This window comes from Sapajus apella, unplaced genomic scaffold (genome assembly GCF_009761245.1).
Source record: "Sapajus apella isolate SASKATOON/1434 unplaced genomic scaffold, GSC_monkey_1.0 scaffold154, whole genome shotgun sequence".
Lineage (NCBI taxonomy): Eukaryota > Metazoa > Chordata > Mammalia > Primates > Cebidae > Sapajus > Sapajus apella.
In genome coordinates, this window is record NW_022437094.1 from 1,237,932 (window position 1) to 1,262,105 (window position 24,174).

Genomic DNA, 24,174 nt, shown 5'->3' on the forward strand with positions numbered 1-24,174 from the left:
TATATATTCCAAGTTTAGGAGAACCACATTTTTTTTCCAGAGAACAAAAGCCTAGTATTCTGTCCCTAGCATCTTTAAGCAAGAACTCCACAATCTTAAGCTCTCTTTCCCTCTTTCTCTCTCTCTCTCTTTTTTTTTTTTTAAATTATGCTTTAAGTTCTGGGATACATGTGTAGAATGTGCAGGTTTGTTACATAAATATGCATGTGCCATGGTGATTTCCTGCACCCATATACCTGTCATTTTTGTTAGGTATTTTTCTTTTTCTTTTTTTAAATTTTTTTATTTTATTGCATTTTAGGTTTTGGGGTACATTGTTAGGTATTTTTCTTAATGCTATCCCTCCCCTAGCCCCCCATGCACCAAAAGGACCCTGTGTGTGATGTTCACCTCCCTGTGTCCATGTGTTCTCATTGTTCAACTCCCACTTATGGGTAAGAACATGCAGTGTTTGGGTTTCTGCTCTTTTGTCAGTTTGCTGAGAATAGTGGTTTCTAGCTTTACCCATGTCATTGCAAAAGATATGAAAACATCATTTTTTATGGCTGCAAAGTACTCGATGGTGTATATGTGCCACAATTTCTTTATCCAGTCTATCACTGATGGGCATTTGAGTTGGTTCTAAGTCTTTGCTATTGTGAACAGTGCTGCAGTAAACACACATGTGCATGTGTTTTTATAGTAGAATGATTTATAATAATTTGGATATATATCCAGTAATGGAATTGCTGGGTCAAATTGTATTTCTGATTCCAGATCATTGAGAATTCACTACACTGTCTTTTACAATGGGTGAATTAATTTACACTCTCAACAACAGTGTAAAAGCATTCTTATTTCTCCACATCTTCCCCAGCATCTGTTGTTTCCTGACTTTTTAATGACTGCCATTCTAACTGGTGTAAGATTGTATCTCATTATGCTTTTGATTTTCATTTCCCTAATGACCGGTAATGATGAGCTTTTTTCCACATATTTGTTGGCTGGATAAATGTCTTCTTTTGAGAAGTGTCTGTTCACATCCTTTGCCCACTTTTTGATATAACTGTTTATTTTTTTCCTATAAACTTGTTTAAGTTCCCTGTAGATTCTGGATATCAGCCCTTTGTGAGATGGATACATTGCAAAAATATTCTCCCGTTCTGTAGGTTGACTGTTCACTCTGATGGTAGTTTCTTTTGCTGTGCAGAAGGTCTTTAGCTTAATAAGATCCCATTTTTTTCATTATTTGCTCAGTAGTCATTCCAGAGCAGCTTGTTCAGTTTCCATGTATTTGTGTGGTTTTGAGTGAGTTTTTAAATCTGGAGTTGTAATTTGATTGCACTGTGGTCTGAGAGACTGTTTGTTATGATTTCCATTCTTTTGCATTTGCTGAGGAGTGTTTTACTTCCAATTATGTAGTCAGTTTTAGAATAAGCACTACGTGGGTCTGACAAGAATGTATATTCTGTTGATTTGGGGTGGAGAGTTCTGTAGATGTTTCTTAGGTCTGGTTGGCACAGAGCTGAGTTCAAGTCCTTAATATACTTGTAATTTTCTGTCTCATTGATCTGTCTAATGTTGACAGTGGGCTCTTAAAGTCTCCCACTATTATTGTGTGGCAGTATAAGTCTGTTTGTAGGTCTCTAGGAACTTGTTTTATGAATCTTGTTGCTTGTGTATTTGGTGCATATATATTTAAGATAGTTAGCTCTTCTTGTTACATTGATCCCTTTACCATTCTTTTGATCTTTGTTGGTTTAAAATCTGTTTCATCAGAGACTAGAATTGCAACCCCTCCTTTTTTTTTTTTTTTTTTTTTTTTGCTTTCCATTTGCTTGATAAATATTTATCCATCCCCCTTTATTTTATTTTGAGCTTATGTGTGTCTTTGGAGGTCAGCTGGGTCTCCTGAATGCAGCACATGGATGGGTCTTGACTGTTTATTCAGTTTGTCAGTCTGTTTCTTTTAATTGGGGCATTGATTCTGTTTATATTTAATATTAATATTGTTAAGTGTGAATTTGATCCTGTCATCATGATACTAACTGGTTATTTTGTCTGTTAGTTAATGCAGTTTCTTCTTTTTAAAATTTTTTTAATTTTATTTTTTTTATTGCATCTTAGGCTTCAGGGTACATGTGAAGAACATGCAAGATTGTTGCATAGGTACACACATGACAGTGTGGTTTTCTGCCTTCCTCCCTATCACCTATATCTGGCATTTCTCCCCATGCTATTTCTCCCCAAATCCCCACCCCCTGTTGTCCCTCTCCTATTTCCCCCCAAAAGACCCAGTGTGTGATGCTTCCCTCCCTGCGTCCATGTGTTCTCATTGTTCAACACCCACTTATGAGTGAGAACATGCAGTGTTTGATTTTCTGTTCTTGTGTCAGTTTGCTGAGAATGATGGTTTCCAGGTTCATCCATGTCCCTACAAAGGACGTGAACTCATCGTTTTTGATGGCTGCATAGTATTCCATGGTGTATATGTGCCAGATTTCCCCTGTCCAGTCTATCATCGATGGGCATTTGGGTTGGTTCTAGGTCTTTGCTATTGTAAACTGTGTTGCAATGAACATTCGTGTGCATGTGTCCTTATAATAGAATGATTTACAATCCTTTGAATATATACCCAGTAATGGGACTGCTGGGTCAAATGGAATTTCTATGTCTAGGTCCTTGAGGAATTGCCACACTGTCTTCCACAATGGTTGAACTAATTTACACTCCCACCAACAGTGCAAAAGTGTTCCTATTTCTTCACATCCTCTCCAGCATCTGTCGTCTCCAGATTTTTTAATGATAACCATTCTAAAGAGTTAATGCAGTTTCTTCATAGTGTCAACGGTCTTTACAATTTGGTTTGTTTTTGCAGTGGCTGGTACCTTTCCATATTTAGTGTCTCCTTCATTAGCTCTTTTAAGGCAAGCCTGGTGGTAACAAAATTCCTCAGCATTTGCTTGTCTGGAAAGAATTTTATTTTTCCTTCCATTGTGAAGCTTAGTTTGGCTGGATCTGAAATTCTGGGCTGAAAATTCTTTTCTTTAAGAATGTTGAATATTGGCCCCCAGTCTCTCCTGGCCTGTGGGGTTTTCAAAGAGAAATTCACTGTTAATCCAGTAAGTTTCCTTTTGTGGGTAACTTGACCTTTCTCTCTGGGTGCCCTTAATATTTTTTCCTTCATTTCAACCTCGGTGAATCTGATGATTATGTGTCTTGGGGTTGCTCTTCTTGAGGATTATCTCTGTGGTGTTCTCTGTATTTCATGAATTTGATTGTTGGTCTACCTGGCTAAGTTGGGCTTCCATTCTCCCAGTGACTTTCAGGTACACCCATCAAACATAGCTTTGATCTTTTTATGTAGTCCCATATTTCTTGGAGCCTTTGTTCCTTTCAATTTTTTTTTCTCTAATCTTGTCTTCTTGCTTTCTTTCACTATGTTGATTTTCAATCTCTGATATCCTTTCATCCACTTGATTGATTCAGCTATTTATACTTGTGCATACTTTATGAAGTTCTCATGCTGTGTTTTTCAGCTTGATCAGGTCATTTATGTTCTTCTCTAAACTTATTATTCTAGTCAGCAGTTCCTGTTACTTATTATCAAGATTCTTAGCTTCCTTGCATTAGATTAGAACATGCTCCTTTAGCTCAGAAAAGTTTGTTATTACTCTTCTGAAGCCTACTTTTGTTGATTTGTCAAACTCATTCTTTGTCCAGTTTTCTCTCAATGATGAGAAGTTGTTATACTTTGGTGGAGAGGAGGCATTCTGGTTTCTGGAATTTTCAGCCTTTTTGTGCCATTTTTCCTCATCTTTGTGGATGTACCTACCTTTGATTTTTGATTTTGGTGACCTTTTGATGGGGTTTTTGTTGGGGAGATTTTTTTTTTTTTTGATGTTGATTTTTTTTGCTTTTTGTTTGTTAGTTTTGTTTTTCTAATGGATTTTGCTGGAGTCTACCCCAGAATCTTTTTGCCTGGGTATTACCAACAGAGGCTGCAGAACAGCAACAATTTCTGCCTGCTCCTTCCTCTGGAAGCTTTGTCCCAAGAGTCACCCACCAGATGCCAGTCAGAGCTCTCCTGTATGAGGTGTCTGTTGACCAATGCTGGGAGATGTCTCCCAGTCAGGAGGCACAGGGGTCAGGAACCCACTTGAGGAGGCAGTCTGTCCCTTTGCAGAGTTAGAGTGCTCTGCTGGGAGATCTGCTGTCTTCAGATTGGGCAGGGCAGAAATGTTTAAGTCTTCTGAAGCTGCACCCACAGCCACCCCTTCCTCCAAGTGCTCTGTCCCAGGGAGATGGAAGTTTTATCTATAAATCCCTGCCTGGAGGCCAGGTTTGGTGGCTCATGCCTGTAATCTCAATACTTTAGGTGGCCAAGCGGGGTGAATTATCTGAGGTCAGGAATTCCAGACTAGCCTGACCAAGATGGAGAAACCCCATCTTTACTAGAAATACAAAGTTAGTTGGGTGTTGTGGTGCATGCCTGTAATCCCAGCTACTTTGGAGGCTGAGGCAGGTGAATTACTTGAATCTGGGAGATGAAGTTTGTGGTGAGCTGAGATCACGGCATTGTGCTCCAGCCTGGGCAACAAGAGTGAAACTCCTTCTCAAACAAACAAACAAACAAACAAACAAACAAACAAACACCGTCACTGGGGCAGCTGCATTTCTTTCAGAGATGCCCTGCCCAGAGAGGAAACTCTAGAAAGGCAGTCTGCCCATGGCGGATTAGGTGAGCTGCAGTGAATTCCACAGAGTTTGAACTTCCTGGCAACTTTGTTTACACTGTGAGGGGAAATAAGCCTAGTCAAGACTCAGTATTGGTGGACGCCCCTCTCCCCACCAAGCTTGAGAGTCCCATGTCGACTTCAGACTGCAGTGCTGGCAGCTAGAATTTCAAGCCAGTGTATCTTAGTTTGCTTGGCCCCATGTGGGTGGGATCTGCTTAGCTAGACCGCGTGGCTGCCTGGCTACAGCTCCCTTTCCAGTGGAGTAAATGGTTCTGTCTCACTGGTATTCCAGCAAGTGGCAACTGGGATGTGAAAAAAAAAAAAAAAAAAAGCCCCGTAGCTAGCTTGGTGTCTGCCAAAATGACCTCCCAGTTTTGTGCTTGAAACGCAAGGCCCTGGTGGTGTAGGCACCTGAAGTAATCTCCTTGTCTGTGAGTTGCAAAGACCATGGGAAAAGCATAGTATCTGGGTCGGATAGTAGCATCACTTATGGCACAGTCCCTCAGGAATTCCCTTGGCTAGCGGAGGGAGTTCCCTTAGCCCTTGCGCTTTCCAGATGAGGCAACACCCCACCTGGCTTCTGCTCCTTCTCTGTGGGCTGCATCCTCTGTCTAACCAGTTCAAATGAGATGAGCCGGGTACCTCAGTTGGAAATGCAGAAATCACCCGCCTTCTGTATTGATCTTGCTGGGAGCTGCAGACCAGAGCTGTTCCTATTTGGTCATCTTGCCAGCTCAGTAAAACTCTTAAATAGCTATTACATTAATGAAAAAATTAAAAAAATTCAGCAGCAGCAGCAAACTTGAAAATGATTAAATTAAGAATATAATACGTCATAATATGGGACATGCACATACCTTTAAAGCTAAGTATATTATTTGTAAGTGATAGAAATTTCAACTAAAATTTCTGTAAGAAAAGTGGTAATTTATTAGCTTCACATGTGAAAATATAAGGTGCATGGCTGGCTTCAAGTATGGGTGGTTTATGGCTTAACCAGGATTAAGAATATTACATTTATCTCACTCTCATTCTATTTATAGACCATACCTTTTCTGTAATTACTGCTCCTTTTCAGGCAAGTGTTCTCCCTGTACTTGTAAGTAAGCCTTAGAAGTTTCTTTGGAAACATTCAATAAATGACAGAAATCTTCAATCATTATTAAGAAGTACAGGACTTGATGTTGCTTAAAGTTGAGGTTATATATTCATTTTTGTTTTTTTGTTTGATTTTGAGACAGAGTCTTATTCTGTCACCCCTGCTGGATTGCAGTGATGCCATCTTATCTCACTGCAACCTCCACCTCCTGGGTTCAAGCGGTTCTTCTGCTTCAGTCTCCCAAATAGCTAGGACTACAGGCATATGCCACAGTCCCTGGCTAATTTTTATAATTTTAGTAAAGACAGGATTTCACCATGTTGACCAGGTTGGTCGTGAACTCCTGACCTCAGGAGATCTACCTGCCTCAGCCTCTCAAAATATGCTGTTTAACTAAGTGAGAATAAGATAAATAAAAAAGTTTGAGGAAAAAGGATCCTGCGAAAATTGTGCACTATTTGCTTTACAATTAATTTTAAATCCATTCTCTAAAAAATATTTTCTTTTCTGGATTTCAAGTGAAAGTGGTGCAGTCACTGACAGCCTCTTCTTCCACAAAAGTATCTGAAAACCATGGTTAATAAATATTGGTTTTGTTTCATTAAGCAAGACAGACAAAGATAAATTCCATCAGGCGACTAACATTCAAGAAAGCCCTTGGTGTTACATGAAAATGATTTGTAAAATCATATACATGCATATGTTTTCAATAAAATTAAAATATTAAAATTATGTTTAGAAATGATTTACTGCTTTAATTGATTTTTCTAAGTTACTGACTTTAAGCCCAGATTTTACTGGAGAAGATTTCTACTTTATTATTATTTTGATAGGATCTGATGAGTAAACCAAAGCCCAGATGCAATAGAAAACACCATAAATATGAATAATTTGAAACACCTCTAATAATCTGTTTTCCACCAAGAAATAAACATGTCATAATGTAATTTTTCTCTTCTGATGGAGATTAAAACATCAATAAAATTAAAGTTCACTTTTTTTTCTGAATCTTCTCAGCTTTCCGCTGTGAATCTCAGAGACTTCTCAAAGAAACTTAAAGATTTTTAAAGTGTTGTATTCAGTGGTGTGGTGTGTTGGTAATGTTTTATAACTAGCTCTTGGGGGTGGCAGGAATGACTTGGTGAAGTTCTGACTTGTGGCATTTGCTGATTTCTATGATATAATTACTACCGTTATGGCTGATTTCAAGCTACTAATGTGAAGTGACTAAACACAGAGATGGGAAACAATGGGCATAATTAACTCTATCTCAAGCCAGTGAAAGTTAGGTCCAATCATTGCTGATTTTCTTACATAATGAAAAGTGTAAAAGTAGAGAGTTTCTGGCATTAATTTGGCAGATCAAGGATTTCAAATCTAAGGTCATAGAGGCCTTGCATTTGAGACCTAGCATTTCAGAAAGCATAAGGGGACCTGGCAGCCTTTCTGGTATTACTACTTAATGATTTCTATTTACATCCTATTTCTATTTACATATATTTGGTCCAAACTCTGTTATAAGGTTATCTCAAGCCAAAATTAATGATGAATAATAGACTCTTTAAACTGAATAGATTATCTCCTCAAACAAAATAAGGATTATTAAGAAAAACTGAAATGACTGTTGCATAAGCAATTAGCAATCTCTGGAAAAGAAAACCAAGTGTTTTTTTGTCAAATAGCTCTGGATTCAATTTACACACAAAAATATAGACATCCTCCCTCACATTGACTAGTTATATCATGAGCAAATTATTAATATTTAATCTTTGATCTCATTTTCTAACGCTATTATAAAATATAAGGTGCAGAAACTGTTTTGCTCTCTTTTTTATTTTTCTTTTGCCATAGAGTTTAATTTAAAAGTAGATAAAAATTCTCAGAGTGGAAATCACTTTAATTATGTTTTGCCATTTTAGGAAGGCCACCGGAATGGCACCTTAGTCTCACAAATAATTAGTCAGCTTTCTTGGGAGAAAGCTAGGCGTTGCTAAAGTAATATAAAGATGCATAATTTAGTTAGGAATGTAAAACAGTAAGTTAAAAATTACTATGAAGTGTTTCAAACACATAGGAAATTATAGAGAATAATATGATGAATATATACATCCTCCACTTAATATTGCCAAATCCTAAACGTGAATTTTGTTCATATCTTTTAGTTTTAAAAAGAAAGATGACATAACTTAAGCTATTACGCATGAAGTGGCCTTTGTATCTTTCTCCAATGACTTTCTGCTTTGCCCTTCTCTAACGGTAACCATTTTCCAGAGTTTGATAATTTTTTATTTACATGTACATATTAAGTTTTTAATATAATTTTATATCTATATTTTTAATATAATTTTATATTTAAAAAATATTGTGTTGAATGTTGTTAAAACTTTTGTTAATGTTAGTGTTCTACATTTTCCCAAAGGGTCCTATTGCAGAGTCATCAGCCATAGAGGCTTATAGATCAAAGGATTATGTATTATGTATTTCAAAATTGCTACAGGGTAGATATTAAATGTTTTTACAATAGCAAATGTGTGATGCAATGGATTTGTTAATCAGCTTAATTTAATCATTCCACAAGGCAAACATATATAAAAAATCATATTTAACTCCATAAATATATAAAATTATTATTTGTCAATTAAAATAATTATACTAAAAATAGGGTCGTTATGATCGTGGGACCCCAAAGGTAAAGTGCATAACACAGCTTTCTTAATAGTTTTCATCACACACTGTTCTTTTTGGTCCAACTAAAAATATATGGTTTGTGGGTATCTAATATAAATGACAAAGCAGAATGCCCAAGCAATCGGAAACTGTTTCCAGTATCCAAAAGGTCCAGTTAGATGTTAGGTATTTTTTTTTTTTTTTTTGTTAGAGATGTTGAAGTGAAAACAATTTTTCTTTATTTACCTGAGGATTGAGTATTTGGCAAGCAGCCTGCTAAATTTTATTGGAGATTTTCAGTCATCCCTTCTGGGGGATATGTGATAATATCATAGCCAATGCTATGGAGCTTGAGGCTTCTGATTGCTAACCATCAGGATATGTATATAGTAAAAATTTTGAAAAGCCAAGTGTAGAAATACTTGCACTAAATTTTTGTTGCAGGATGAGCCACAGACAAAACCTCTCAGACACCGGAGTGAGGAAAGAAGTGACTTTATTCAGCCATGGAGCCTTGACAGACTTGCTTCTCAAGAACTGAGCTCCCCAAAGAGCAGTTCCTTTTCCCTTTTATGGGCTTATAGCTATAAAGGGGGAGCGGAGTTGAAACTGTGTTATAGCGCATTGGCTGGGGCATCTGACCTTACAGTCTTTGCCTTTCATTGATTCACTAATTCATATTTGGTGTGTGCAGGAAGGAGGAAAGGGGAAGGGTTACAGCAAACTTGGAGAAGTTGAACAAAGGGAGTTAATCATTCTGTAACAGATTTAACTTAAAGTGGGGAGTGGATTGTGCAAACATGGAGTACGTGACTAGGGACAGGTTCTTGGGCAGCAGGAAGAACAATCCTTTGTTACATTCTCAAGGTTTACAGATAACATAGGCACCAGTTCCGGAAGGGGGAGTTATCTTTTTAACTCTCAGGCCCTGCTGGGGCAGAGCCAGTGGAGTCAGCTAGTCACCTCACTGCTGACTTGAGCTTTTTACTATTTTATCTTTTACTCCCTTCCCCAGCAAGCAACAGGCAGTAGAGTAATTACGTCTCTCCTCATTCTAACCTATTCAATTCTGGCAAATCATAGTGGTGTTTAGTTAATCCTAAAGTACCATAAACATATATTGGAGGCTTTATCACATAAATTTGAACAAATCATGATTCTCAGTTGCTAGTTGATGGGAAAGAAGTTGGCAATGTTCAAAACAGTATATCACGTGTCATCAGTCTATGTAATGAATCCAGTTAGTCATGATATCTATAAGAGTTAGAACTACAGGAGAAACCCCAAAATTTATTTGACAATAATATGCTATAAGTCTTCACCTTGGACTTCTGGAAATGGTGGTTCTATATAGAGATTTTATATCTTTTACTAACTGTGCCTCCTTTAAGTCATTAATCTGAACTGTGATTTTCTTTTTTCCTCCCTGAAGGGGACAGAGAGGTTTGTGGGAGGGCAATTTTTGTGTCCTATTAACACTTGTCTACATGTGGCTGAACCACATTTGGCACTTTGTGGCACAAAAATACAAGCTTTAGTTCCTAGTGTATATTCAGATGTAGAGGTAACATCAAGAGTGTACAAAATTGGCCCAAAAGGTTTCATTTACAAAGTCATATTACCTTCCTTTCCTGATTGTAAACCCAGTACAAATGCCATCAACTGATTCTGGATGCCACTTCCTTCCATAGGTTCAGGTAGACTAGTGACTAGGGCAACCATATTCAAAAGGTCCATAAAAGTTTAGTTTTCTCCTTTTGCCAAAACCTTCCACCTTATTCACACAGGTGTATAATTGCCTTTGATCCTCACTGGGGACAGAAGTCCTCAGCCCTCATCCTGTAACCCACTTCCCCAGTTCGTCCCCATTAATAGGGGGAGGGAAATTTTATTGCATAGTTGATTATACATAATGATCTGTACATACCAATTTTCATAAAGTTATGAATAAATTTCATTAATTGGCTGGCAAGGTCCTCATTATTTCTCTTATGGAAAGCCACATCTGTTAGCATCCCAGTCTTATTTCTAAGAGACCTCAATCGCACCATAACGAGTGGATTCTAACATTGCTATAATTATCAAAAACTGTAAAGATTATGAGATTTTGCCTTACTTGTAAGCTAACAAGGTAACCTGTCACAATTCTCTGAGAGTTCTGATAGAAGGCACGAGACTCTTGGGTCAGAGACAAGGGGCTGTTTATTATTAATAGCAATAGGAACAGCCTGAATATAAGCATTTTTACCTTAGATTTCTAAGCCCCACTTCCTACAGTGGTATACAAAATGACCATTTGACTCCAATATACATAGTACTATGCATTACAGGAGTAAAACTGAGGAAACTCAATTATTTATAATGTATGGTAGCTATGCCTTCCCTTTACTCTGGAAAAAGAAATTCTCCTTATCATACTAGAGTAAGCATTCTTTCCCTTTGCTTCAAAGGGAAGCACTCTGTTTTTCAAAGGCACTATCGAAACATGCTTTTTACTTCAGAGAGAGACACTGTTTCAAAGCTTTTGCTATTTAAGCATCTTTTAAAAGACAGCCTAAAACCAAGGGTAGACAGTGATTTACTTGCGTGAAAAGCTCATGTGGAACTTTCCTTTCAACAATATACTTATGCACCACATAACAATGTCTTGGTCAATGACAAATGATATGTATAATGCTGTTTCCATAAGATTATAATGAAGCTGCTGACACTGTAGCCAAAATTATAAAACAAAAGTTATAGCATACTTTACTTTTAATGAATTTAGCATAGCATAAGCATACAGTGTTTATAAAGTCTATAGTAATATACAGTAATTAATTCCCTAAGTTTTCACATTCACTGACCACTCACTCACTGAATCACCTAGAACAACTTTCAGTCCTGTAAGTGCCATTCATGGCAAGTGCCCTATATGGGTGTAACATTTTTAATCTTTTATATTGTACTTTTTCTGTACCTTTTCTGGATTTAGATTTGTTTAGATACACAAGCACTTACCATTGCATTCCAACTGCCTACAGTATTCAGCACAGTAACATGCTGTTAAGGTTTGTAGCCTAGGAGCAATAGTCTATACCAAATATACCAGTTGTGTAGTAAGATATACCACCTAGGTTTGTCAAAGTACACTCTATCATGTCCACGCCACTACAAAATTTCCTAACAATGCATTTACCAGAAATATCTTCAGTGTTAAGTGACACATGACTGTATAAAGTTGCTGGTGATATGCCATCTTCGAACTCACTAGATAATAGCAAAACTTGTTCCAACTTAAATTCCCACCAACACTGTATAGAATACCCTGTTTGTTTAACTTGTCAACACGTTTTCAAATTTCATACATGTTTGACCTGATATGTACATAATGATCTAACGTGTATAAAAGCATATGTCATTTTAGTTTCCATTTTTCTGATTACTGGTAAGAACCATAAAGTCAAGAAATACTCATTAAGTATTTACTATGTGCCAGGTACACTTGTAAGTACTTGGGATACATTGAAGAACATAAAGATGAAGAAATCACATACTTATAGAGATTACATTCTGGCAAGAGTAAGTACAGCAAACTTATTAACTAAGTAAATTACACAGTATGTTAAAAGATGATATATGTTATGGAAAAGATAGTAAAGTAATAAGGATCAGATTAAGAATATGTATTTTTATTGACAGTGTGGTCTCTTATTTTATAAATCACCTGGTTGCATTTTTTTGCCCAATTTCCATGGGTTGTCTGTTTCTTCTTAGAATATATTATGGTTTATTTCATTTATTTTAGTCATCCAATTTGATAGCCAAGTCTTATTTTTCCCCACTTTGTATAGGGTAATTTTTGCAAGTAGGGGATGGTATGTTGTAATTTAATCAAACTTATCAAAATTTCCTTTACTAAGTACCTGTGCATTCTATGCTTTTGTAATCTTCCTCATTTACAGAGTACAAAATATAAACATTATCTTCCATTGTATTTTAAAGATTTTATACACGTTGCTTTCCAAGTTTAGGTATTAATTTTTTTTTGTTCCACTTGGAATTTGTTTTGTGTGTAAAGTGCTGTAAAAAGTTTCTTTTTAAACATACAGATAGCCAGTTAACAGTCTTATTAAACAATTTTTTTTGTTAGTCATCTGAAATCTCATTTATTTATTATACCTTAAGTTCTGGGGTACATGTGCAGAACCTGCAGGTTTGTTACATAGGTATCCACGTGCCATGGTGGTTTGCTGCATCTATACTCCCATCATCTACATTAGGCATTTCTCCTAATATTATTCCTCCCCAATCCCCCACCCCCTGCTATCTCTCCCTTAGAATACCAGCCCTGACAAGCCCCAATGTGTGATGTTCCTTCCCTGTGTCCATGTGTTCTCATTGTTCAACACCTACTTATGAGTGATAACATACAGTGTTTGGTTTTCTGTTCTTGTGTCAGTTTGCTGAGAATGATGGTTTCTAGCTTTATCCATGCCCCTGCAAAGAACATGATCTCATACTTTTTTATGGCTGCACAGTAGTATTCCATGGTGTGTATGTGGCACATTTTCTTTATTCAGTCTATCACTGATGGTCATTTGGGTTGATTCCAAGTCTTTGCTATTGTAAACAGTGCCACAATAAACATACGTGTGCATGTGTCTTTATAATGGAACAATTTCTAATCCTTTCTGCGTATACCCAGTAATAGGATTGCTGGGTCAAATGATATTTCTATTTTTAGATTCTTGAGGAATCGCTATACTGTCTTCCACAATGGTTGAACTAATTTACACTCCCACCAACAATGTAAAAGCGTACCTGTTTCTCCACATCCTCTCCAACATCTGTTCTCTCCTGCAATTCTAACTGGCGTATGATGGTATCTCAATGTGGTTTTGATTTGCATTTCTCTAATGACCAGTAATGATGAGCTTTTTTTTCATATGTTTGTTGGCTGCATAAATGTCTTTTTTTTGAGAAGTGTCTGTTCATATTATTTGCCCACTTTTTGATGGGGTTGTTTGTTTTGTAAATTTGTTTAAGTTCTTGTAGATTCTCAATATTAGATATTAGCCCTTTGTCAGATGGGTAGATTGCAAAGATTTTTTTCCCATTCTGTTGGTTGCTGGTTCACTCTAATGATAGTTTATTTTGCTGTGCAGAAGCTTTTTAGTTTAATTAGATCCCATTTGTCTATTCTGGCTTTTGGTTTTTAGTCATGAAGTCCTTGCCCATGCCTATGTCCTGAATGATATTGCCTAGGTTTTCTTCTAGGGTTTTTATGGTATTAGGTTTTATTGTAAATGGGATTGCATTCTTGATTTGGTTTTCAGGTTGGAAGTTATTGGTGCATACAAATTTCACTGATTTTGTACATTGATTCTTAACCTAAAATTTTGCTGAAGTAGTTTATCAGATTGAGTAGGTTTGGGGCAGACTATAAGATTTTTTAGGTATAGGATGTAATAAACTCCCAAGAGAAATAGTTTGACTGTCTCTTTTACTGGTTGGATGCATTTTATTTCTTTCTTTTGCCTAACTGCTCTTATTAGAACTTCTAGAACTATGTTGAACAGAAGTTGTGAGAATAGACATCTTTGTCTTGTTCCTGTTTTCAAGGGGAAATCTTCCAGCTTTTGTCCATTCAACATGATGTTAGCTGTGGGTTTGACATAGATGGCTTCTATTATTTTGAGGTATGTTCCTTTGACGCCTAGTTTGTTGAAGTCTTTTTTTTTTTTTTGAACATAAAGTGATGTTGAATTTTTTCAAAAGCCTTTCCCATGCCTATTGAGATGGTCATATGGTTATTACTTGTAGTTCTCTTTATGTGATGAATCATATCTATTTATTTGCACATGTTGAAATAAACTTGCATCTCAGGAACAAAACTTACCTGATCGTAGTGAATTAACTTTTTGATGTGCTGTTGTATTCAGTTTCCTAATATTTTGTTGAGTTTTTTTTCATCTGTGTTCATCAAGGATATTGGCTTGAAGTTTTCTTTCTTTGTCATGTTTCTGCCAGGTTTTGGAATTAGGCTGATACCTGCTTCTTAGAATGAGTTAAGGAGGAGTCCATCCTCCTCAATATTTTGGAATACTTTCAGTATCGTTGGTGTTTGTTCTGCTTTACACATCTGGTAGAATTTGACTATGAATCCCTCTAGTCCAGGGCTTCTTTTTGGTTGGTAGGTTTTTTTTTTTTTTTTTTTTTTCCCCTTATTCAATTTCAGAGCTCAGTATTAGTCTATTCATGGTTTTAATCTCTTTCTGACTCAAAGTTAGGAGGTAGCGTGTTTCCAGGAATTTAATCATTTTCTCTAGAATTTCTAATTTGTTTGCATAAAGTTGTGCATAGTATCCTCTGAGGATCTTCTGTATTTCTGTGTGATCAGTTGTAATGTCATATTTGTAATTTCTTATTGTACTTATTTGGATTTTCTCTTTTTTCTTTGTTAAGCTAGTTAGCAGTCGATTAATTGTATTTTTTGAGGAACCAACTATTGGTTTTATTGATGTTTTGTAGAGATTTTTGCTTCCTAGTTTCATTAACTTCTCTAATTTTATTTATTTTCTTCTGCTAGATGGGAGATTGTTTTGTTCCTTTTTGGTGACATTCTTTTTTTTTTTTTAATTTTTATTTTTTGAGACAGAGTTTTGCTCTTGTTGTCCAGGCTGGAGTGCAATTGCATGATCTTGGCTCACTGCAACCTCCACCTCCTGGGTTCAAACAATTCTCCTGCCATAGTCATCCAAGGAGCTGAGATTACAGTTGCCTGCCACTATGTCTGGGTAATTTTTGTGTATTATTAGAGATGGGTTTTCACCATGTTGGCTAAGCTGGTCTCAAACTCCTGACCTCAGGTGATCCACCTGCCTCAGCCTCACAAAGTGCTGAGATTACAGGTGTGAGCCAATGCACTTGACCAATAATGTTCCTTTAAATGCAAAATTAGATTGCTAATTTGAGATCTTTCTAACTTCTTGATGAAGGTGTTTAGTGGTAAACATTATCCTCTTAACACTGTTTCAGCTGTATCCCAGAGGTGTTAATAAGTTGTGCTCCCATTTTCATTAGTTTCATTTTTTTTAAAATTTCTGCCTTAATTTTGATGTTCACCCAGGGGTTACTCAGGAACAAGTTGTTTAATACTGATATATGTTAATTGCTCTGAAAGATGTTCTTTTTTTTTTTTCCCATTTATTTATTTTATTGCATTTTACATTTTGGGGTACATGTGAAGAACATGCAAAATTGTTGCATAGGAACACACGTGGCAGTGTGATTTGCTGCCTTCCTCCCCATCACCTACATCTGGCATTTCATGTTCTTGATATTTATTTCTATTTTAATCACTGTGGTACAAGAGATATTCATTTTTGAATTTATTGAGATTTGCTTTATGACCAAACATGTGGTCACTCATAGAATATGCTATGTTGTGCCACAGTTGCCATCCCCTAACAATGGATGCATGAGCACCCCACTGCAAAGCAACCACAAATGCCAATGTATGCATGGACACCAGCAACACTGCTCATGCTGGACCACTGCTGCAGCCAGTGAGATTGCACACAGAAGCACCAGCAACTATGCTTCCACTACTCTGCTACCATCACCAGTGCAAACACATGCACAGGGCATTGGCAACTGTGCACCCTCCAGTGCCCCACCACTACTACTGTGGTGTGAGTGTAACTATAGTAGTACCACAATGCCCCAGCCAGTTCCCCTCCCCAGACAAAGTGCATGCACCCTGCCATGCTGCAATGGGCTACTGACACACATGAGCAGGCACAGATCCCACTGCCAGAGCCCTCATGAAGTAGCTGGGCTGGCACTATCAACTGGAGTGTTATGGCTAGTGGACTAAGAACACCTTGGCCCCTAAAGCACAGCAGGTTCCTAATTAAGATCGGCAAAGAAAAAAGAAGTAGGCTCAGGACTTGGCCCCTAGAGTAAGGTCACACACTCCAGTTGTGCTGAGCTGAGGCCTGACCGCCTAAAATATTCCAGAAATAAAGCCCATTCACAGAACATACCTTATACAACAATTGAATCCCTAAGGCAATCGAAGATAATAAATGCAAGCAACCCCATCTAAAGGACAGCAACTTTAAAGATTGAAGAAACATCAGGCCACACAGATGAGAAAGTTGCACAAGAACTCTGGCAACTCTAAGAACCAGAGTGTTTTCTTAGTGCAAAATGACTATACTAGTTCTTCAGTTATGGTTCTTAATCAGGCCAAAATTATTGAAATGACAGACATAAAATTCAGAATATGGATGGGAATAGAAATCATTGAGACCTGAGACAAAGTCAAACCCAATGAAAGAAATCTCAGGAATACAAAATGATACAGGAGGTGGAAAACAAAATGGCCATTTTAGAAAGAATCAAGCTGATCTGATATAGCTAAAAAAGCCACTTCAAGAATTTTATAACATAATTTCAAGTACTAACAGTAGAACAGAACAAGCTGAGAAAAGAATCTCAGAGCTCAAAGACTGGTTCTCTGAAGTAACTCAGTCAGTCAAAAATTAAAAAAAAAAGAAGAATAAAAAAAGCTTATCAGAAATATGGCATTAGTAAAGAGAGCAATTTTATGACTCATTGGTGTTCCTGAAGTAAAGAAAGTGAAAGTAAGTAATTTGGAAAACATATTTGAAGATGCCATCCATGTAAATTTCTCCAACCTCACTAGCAGACCAACATTTAAATTTAGGAAATGCAGAGACCTCTGTGAGATATTGTACAAGACAACCACCCCCACAATACATAATTGTGAGATTCTCTAAGGTTGGAATGACAGAGAAAAATGTTAAAGGCAGCTAAAGACAAAAGACTATATATGTGTGTGTGTGTGTGTGTGTGTGTGTGTGTGTGTGTGTGTGTATACACACACACACACACATAAACCCATCACGATAACAGCAGACCTTTTAGCACAAACCCTATAAACCATAAAAATATGGGGGCTTATATTTGTAATTCTTAAAGAAAATAATTTCCAACCAAGAATTTATTATCCAGCCAAACCAGACTTCATAAGTGAATGATAAATAAGACCATTTCCTGAAAAACAAATGTTAACGGAATTTGTTACCACCAGACCTGACTTAGAAGAAGTCCTGAAGGGTGTGTTAAATGTGGAAAGACCATTATCAGCCACCAAAAGCACAAATGAGTACATAGGCCACTGACACTATAAACCAACTATACAATCAAGTCTGCATAATAACCAGCTAACAACATGATGACAGGATCAAATACAAACATATCAATATTAAACTGAATGTAAACAGACTAATCCCCTCCCCATTAAAAGGCACAAACTGGAAAGTTGGGTAAAGGAGAAAGACCCAACTACATGCTGCCTTCAGAAGACCCATCTCACAAGCAATGACCCCCATTGGCTCAAAGTACAGCTATTGAGAAAAATTTACCAAGCAAATTGAAAAGAGAGAAAAAAAATCAGGGCTTACTATTCTAATTTCAGACAAAATAGACTTTCAACCAACAATGATCAAAAAAGATGAAGAAAGACATTATAAATTGGTAAAGGGTTCAATTCAACAAGAAAAAATAAGTATTCTAAATATATATGAAACCAACACAGAAGAACCCAGATTCATAAAACATGTTCTTAGAGAACTACAAAGAGACATACTTAGATAACTACATAATAATAGTGGGAGACTTTGACATCCCACTGACAGTATTAGACAGATCATCCAGGCAGAAAACTAACAGATACTCAAGACTTGAACTTGACAATTGACCAAATAGATCTAACAGACACCTGCAGAGCTCTTCACCCCAAAAATAACAGAATATTTTTCATATTTTCACATGGCATATAATCTAAAATTAAACACAACTGTCCATAAAACAATTCTCAGCAAATTAAAAAAAAACCTGAATCATATAAACCATACTTTCAGATCACAACACAGTTTACATCAAAATCAATACTAAAACAATTACAGAGTAACAGAATTATGTGAAAGTTAAACAACCTGCTCCTCAATGACTTTTGGTTAAACAATGAAATAAAGGCAGCAATCAAGAAATTATTTTAAACTCATGAGAGCAAAGATACAACATAGCTGAGTGAGAGAAAATATTTGCAAACTATGAATCTGACAATGGTCTAATATCCAACATCTATAAGAAACTTAAACTAATTAACAAAAAAAGTCTAACTCATTAAAAAGTGGGCAAAGGACATGGACACTTTTCCAAAGATGACATACATGCAGCCAACATGCATATAAAAAATGCTAAACCTCACTAATAATCAATACCACAAGGAGATACCATCTCACACCAGCCAAAATCACTATTATATAAAGAGTCAAAAAATAACAGATGCTGGCCAGCCATTTTAGAAAGCAGTGTGGTAATTTCTCAAAGATCTTGAATCAGAATTACTATTTCACCCAGCAATCCCATTATTGGGTATACACCCAAGGGAGTATAAATTATTTGACCCATAAAGACACCTGCTTGCTTACATTCATTGCAGCACTCTTCACAATAGCAAGGACATAATTATCCTAAATGCCCATCAATGATAGGCTGGATAAAGAAACCTGGGGATTTTGAAACAGAGGAAAAATGGTGAATAGGAGGCAGGACTAAATTGTAGCTCCCAATTGGACAGAGAGAGCAGCATGTGGAGACTTGCATCATGAAATTTTGCTCCAAGAATTACTGCAGGAATATACCAGAAAAGCCAAGAGAATCCACAGCTCCTTTGAGGGAAGCAGATTGCTCCTGCAGGACCTGAGAAACAGACCATATGCTGTGAGTGCCCAAACTGTGAAAGTGGGAAATGGGGATCATCTGCCCTGGAACATACACTTTCACTGGGGAATCTGAAGGTCTAGATGATGGGAGGATTTGACTTTACTTAGAGTTGAGTTAATTTAAAGAGCAGAGTGGAATAAAGGGGTAGAGAAAGGAGTGAGGAAAGACCTGTGGGCTCTCTGGATCCCCAGGGAAGCCATTTCTGATTTGACTCACAGGGATCCTTGGGGAGGGCTGCCAGAGGAACTGTGAAAATATTACAGAAAAAAAAAATCCACGGAACTTTTTAACAATTCCCACCAAATGTGAAATTTCCTAGCTAGAACTTAGGAGAGAAAGTGAATCTGGTCTACAGACTTGACAGGTGGGGAGGTGCAAAAGTCCTGCTTATTGTTAGAGCTGGAAGGTTGGTAGCCTGGGGCAAGTTCTCAGCCCTGCTTGTCCATTGCCTGAAAACAAACTCGGTTCTGTCAGCAGCGGGGAGGAACATGATGGGAGCAAGAATGGCCTTTTGTGCTGTATGGGAATTGGGTGAGGCCTGTGGCTGCTGGCTTTCCCCAACTTCTCTGGCAACCTGCTTGACACAGCAGAGGCAGCCATAATCCTCCAGGAAACAACTCCACTGACCTGGGAACCACACTTCCATTACCAAGAACAGTCATAGCAAGCACCCCCTCAGCCTAGTCTGAACTCAGACGTGCTCCCACCTGATGGATCTTCCCTACCCACCCTGGTAACTGAACACAAAGGTCACATTCTCTTGGGAAATGTAGGGTCCCAGACACTGTCTGGTCCTCTGTATACCACCACAGCTGATGCACTCTTGAAAGCACCACCTTCTGGCAGGAGGCCAACCAACACAACACTAGTGCATTAAACAATTATAACTAAGGACCCTCACCGAGTTCATTTAACTCCCTGGCCACATTCACAGGTGCAGGTGCTAGTATCCATGGCTGATAGACCTGAAGGCAGTTCACATCAGAGGATTCTGTGCAGACACACCCCAGTAGCAGCCCAGAGCCTGATAGCCATGCTTGGTGGCTAGATCAAGAAGAGAAATAACAATAACTACAGTTCAGCTCTCAGGAAGCCACATCCCTAGGGAAAGGGGAGAGCACTATATCAAGGGAGCAAGCTATGGGACAAAAGAACCTGAACATCAGCCTTGAGCCCCAGATCTTCCTTCTAGCATAGGCTACCTATATGATAAGAAACCAGAAATACAATTTGGGCGATATGACAAAACAAGGTTCTCTAACACCGCCCAAAAACTAAGCTTCATAAATGAAGCAAAGATACACTCTTTCTCAGAAAGAATTTGACACTATCAAGCCAGCACTAGAATAACTGCTAAAGGAGCTCAAAAATCTTGATACAAATCCTGAAAACACATCAAACAGAACCTCTTGAAAGCATAAATCTCACAGGACCTATAAAACAAAAATACAATAAATAAAAAAACCAGGGTATTTAGGCAACCCATAGCATGATGAATGGAATGGTACCTCACATCGCAACACTGATGTTGAATGCAAATGACCTAAATGTGCCACATTAAAGATATAGAATTGCACAGTAGGTAAGAATTTACAAACTAAGTATCTGCAGCCTCTAAGAAACTCACCTAACACATAAATACTCACATATAGTTAAGGTAAAGGCATGGAAAAAGACAGTCCATGCAAATGGACACCAAAAACGAGCAGGAACAGATATTCTTCTAGCAGACAAAACAAACTTTAAAGCAACAACAGTTTGAAAAGACAAAGAGGAACATTATATAATAATAAATGGCCTTGTCCAACAGGAAATTATTACAATTCTAAATATATATGCATCTAACATTGGAATTCCCAAATTCATAAAACAATTACTACTAGATGTAAGAAATGATATAGACAGCAACATAATAATAGTGAGGAACTTCAATACTTCACTGGCAGCAATAGACAGGTCATCAAGACAGAAAGTAAAAAAAGAAACAATGGACTTAAACTATACCCTAGAAAAAAATAGATTTTACAGATATGTATAGAACATTCTACCCTATAACCACAGAATATACATTTTATTCATCAGTGCATAAAACTTTCTCCAAGACAGACTATATGATACACCGCAAAAGAAAGTCTCAACAAATTTAAGAACATTGAAATTATGTCAACTATTCTCTCAGACCACAGTGGAATAAACTGGATATCAGCTCCAAAAGGAATCTTCAAAACCATAAAAAAAATAAAAATTAAATAATCTGTTCCTGGATGGTCATTGGGTAAACAATGAAATCAAGATGGAAATTAAAATATTCTGTGAACTGAATGATAATAGTGATATGACCTATCTAAACCTCGGGGTTACTGCCAAGTCAGTTAGTAGTGCTAAGAGGAAAGTTGATAACCTTAAATGCCTACTTCAATAAGTCTGAAAGAGCACAAATAATATAAGATCACACCTCAAGAAACTAGAGAAACAAAAGCAAACAAAACCCCAAACCCAGCGGAAGAAAAGAAATAACAAAGATTATAGCAAAATAAAATGAAATTGAATATAAAAATATAAAAGACAAATAAAACAAAAGGCCGGTTCTTTTAAAATATAAATAAAGTTGATAAACCATTAGCAAAATTAACCAAGAAAAGAGAGACAATATCCAAATAAGCTCAATTAGAAATGAAATGGGAGATATTACAACAGACATGACAGAAATACAAAAGATAATTTAAGGCTACTATGAACACAGACATAAACTAGAAAACCTAGAAGAGTTGAATAATTTCCTGGAAAGATACAAGCCTGCTAGCTTAAGTGAGGAAAAATTAGAAACCATGAGCAGACCAATAACAAGCAGCAAGATTGAAATTGTAATAAAAAAATTACAAACAACAAAAAATTTAGGACGAGATGGATTCACAGTTCAATTCTATCAGGCATTAAAAGAAAGTAACTATCAATCCTACTGACACTATTCCACAAGATAGAGAAAGAAAGAATGCTCTTTAAATCATTCTATGAAGAGAGTATCACCACGGAAAGGACACAACTGAAAAAGGAAACTGCAGACCAATATCCCTGATGAATATAGATGCAAAAATCCTTAACAAAATATTAGCTAGTGGAATCAAACAGTGTGTTAAAAACAATACATCGTGATAAAGTAAGTTTCATACCAGGGATGCAGGGATGGTTTAACATACACAAGTCAATAAATGTGATATAGCCCATAAGCAGAATTAAAAACAAAAATCACATGATTATCTCAACAGATGCAGAAAAAGCATTTAACAAGAGCCAGCATCCTTTCATGATTAAAACCCTCAGCAAAATCAGCATACAAAAGACATATCTCAATGTAATAAAAGCCACCTATGGCAAAACCACAGCCAGTATAACACTGAACAGGGAAAACTTGAAAGCATTTCCTCTGAGAATTACAACAAGAAAAGGATGCCCACTCTCACCACTTCTGTTCAACATAGCACTGCAAATCCTAGCCAGAGCAATCAGACAAGAGAAAGAAATAAAGGGTTTCCAAATCAGTGAAGAGGAAGTCAAACTGTAACTGCTTGCTGATTATATGATTGTATACCTAGAAACCATAAAGATTTCTCCTAAAAGCTCTGAGAATGAATAAATGAATTCAGCAAAGTTTCAGGAACAAAATTAATATACACAAATCAGGAGCTGTGCTATACACCAATAGCGACCAAGCTGAGAATCAATTCAAGAACTCAACTCTTTCCACAATAGCCGCAAAATACATAAAATACTTACAAATATACATAACCAAGAAGGTAAAGAATCTCTACAAGGAAAACTACAAAACACTGCTGAAAGAAATCACAGACAACAAAAACAAGTGGAAACAAATCCCATGCTCATGGATGAGTAGAATCAGCATTGTGAAAGACAATACTGCCAAATGCAATCTACAAATGTAATACAATTCTCATAAAAAAAGAGCCACCATCATTCTTCATAGAACTAGAAAAAACAATTCAAAATTTCACACAGAACCAAAAGAAGAGCCTGCATAGCCAAAAGACTAAGCAAAAAGAACAAATCTGGAAGCATGACCTTACCCAACTTCAACGTATACTGTAAGGCCACAGTCACCACAAAAGCATGATACTGATATAAAAACAGAAACATCAGACCAATGTTAAAAAATAGAGAACACAGAAATAAAACCAAATACATACAGCCAACTGATGTGGGACGAAGCAAATGAAAACATAAAGTGGGGAAAGGACACCCTATTCAACAAATGGTGCTGGCATAATTGACAAGCTACATGTAGAATAATGAAATTAGATCCTCATCTTTCACTGTATACAAAAATCAACTCAAGATGGATCAGGGACTTAAATCAAAGACCTGAAACTGTAAACATTCTGGAAGACAATGTTAGAAAAATCCTTCTAGACATTGGCTTAGGCAAAGACTTCATGATCAAGAACCCAAAAACAAATGAAACTAAAACAAAGAAAAATAAGTGGGACTTAATTAAAGAGTTCTGCAAAACAAAAGGAACAGTCATCAGAATAAACAGACAACACACAAAATGGGAGGAAATCTTCACAATCTATCCATCCAACAAAGGAATAATATCCAGAATCTACAAGGAACTCAAACAAATTAGCAAGAAAAAAACAAAACAAATAATCCCATCAAAAAGTGGGCTAAAAACATGAGTCAGCAATTCTCGAAAGAAGAAATACCAATGGCCAACAAATGTATGAAAATGCTCAACATCACTAATGATCAGGGAAATGCAAATCCAAACCACTATGCAATGCCATTTTACTTCTGTGAGAATACAGTCATTACGAAAATAAAAATAAAAATAATAATAGATGTTGGCATGGATGCAGTAAAAAGGGAACA

At 36.8% G+C, this 24,174-nt stretch overlaps 1 long non-coding RNA gene across 1 annotated transcript; it reads right to left on the reverse strand.

Annotated features, from left to right (window-relative positions):
• Positions 1–673: 673 nt before the first annotated feature.
• Positions 674–13,312, reverse strand: LOC116541698. Its single transcript, XR_004264901.1, has 3 exons — positions 13,288–13,312; positions 6,159–6,160; positions 674–809 (listed from the first exon to the last, which is right to left on the reverse strand). It is a non-coding gene; the product is annotated as an uncharacterized LOC116541698 (long non-coding RNA).
• Positions 13,313–24,174: the final 10,862 nt, after the last annotated feature.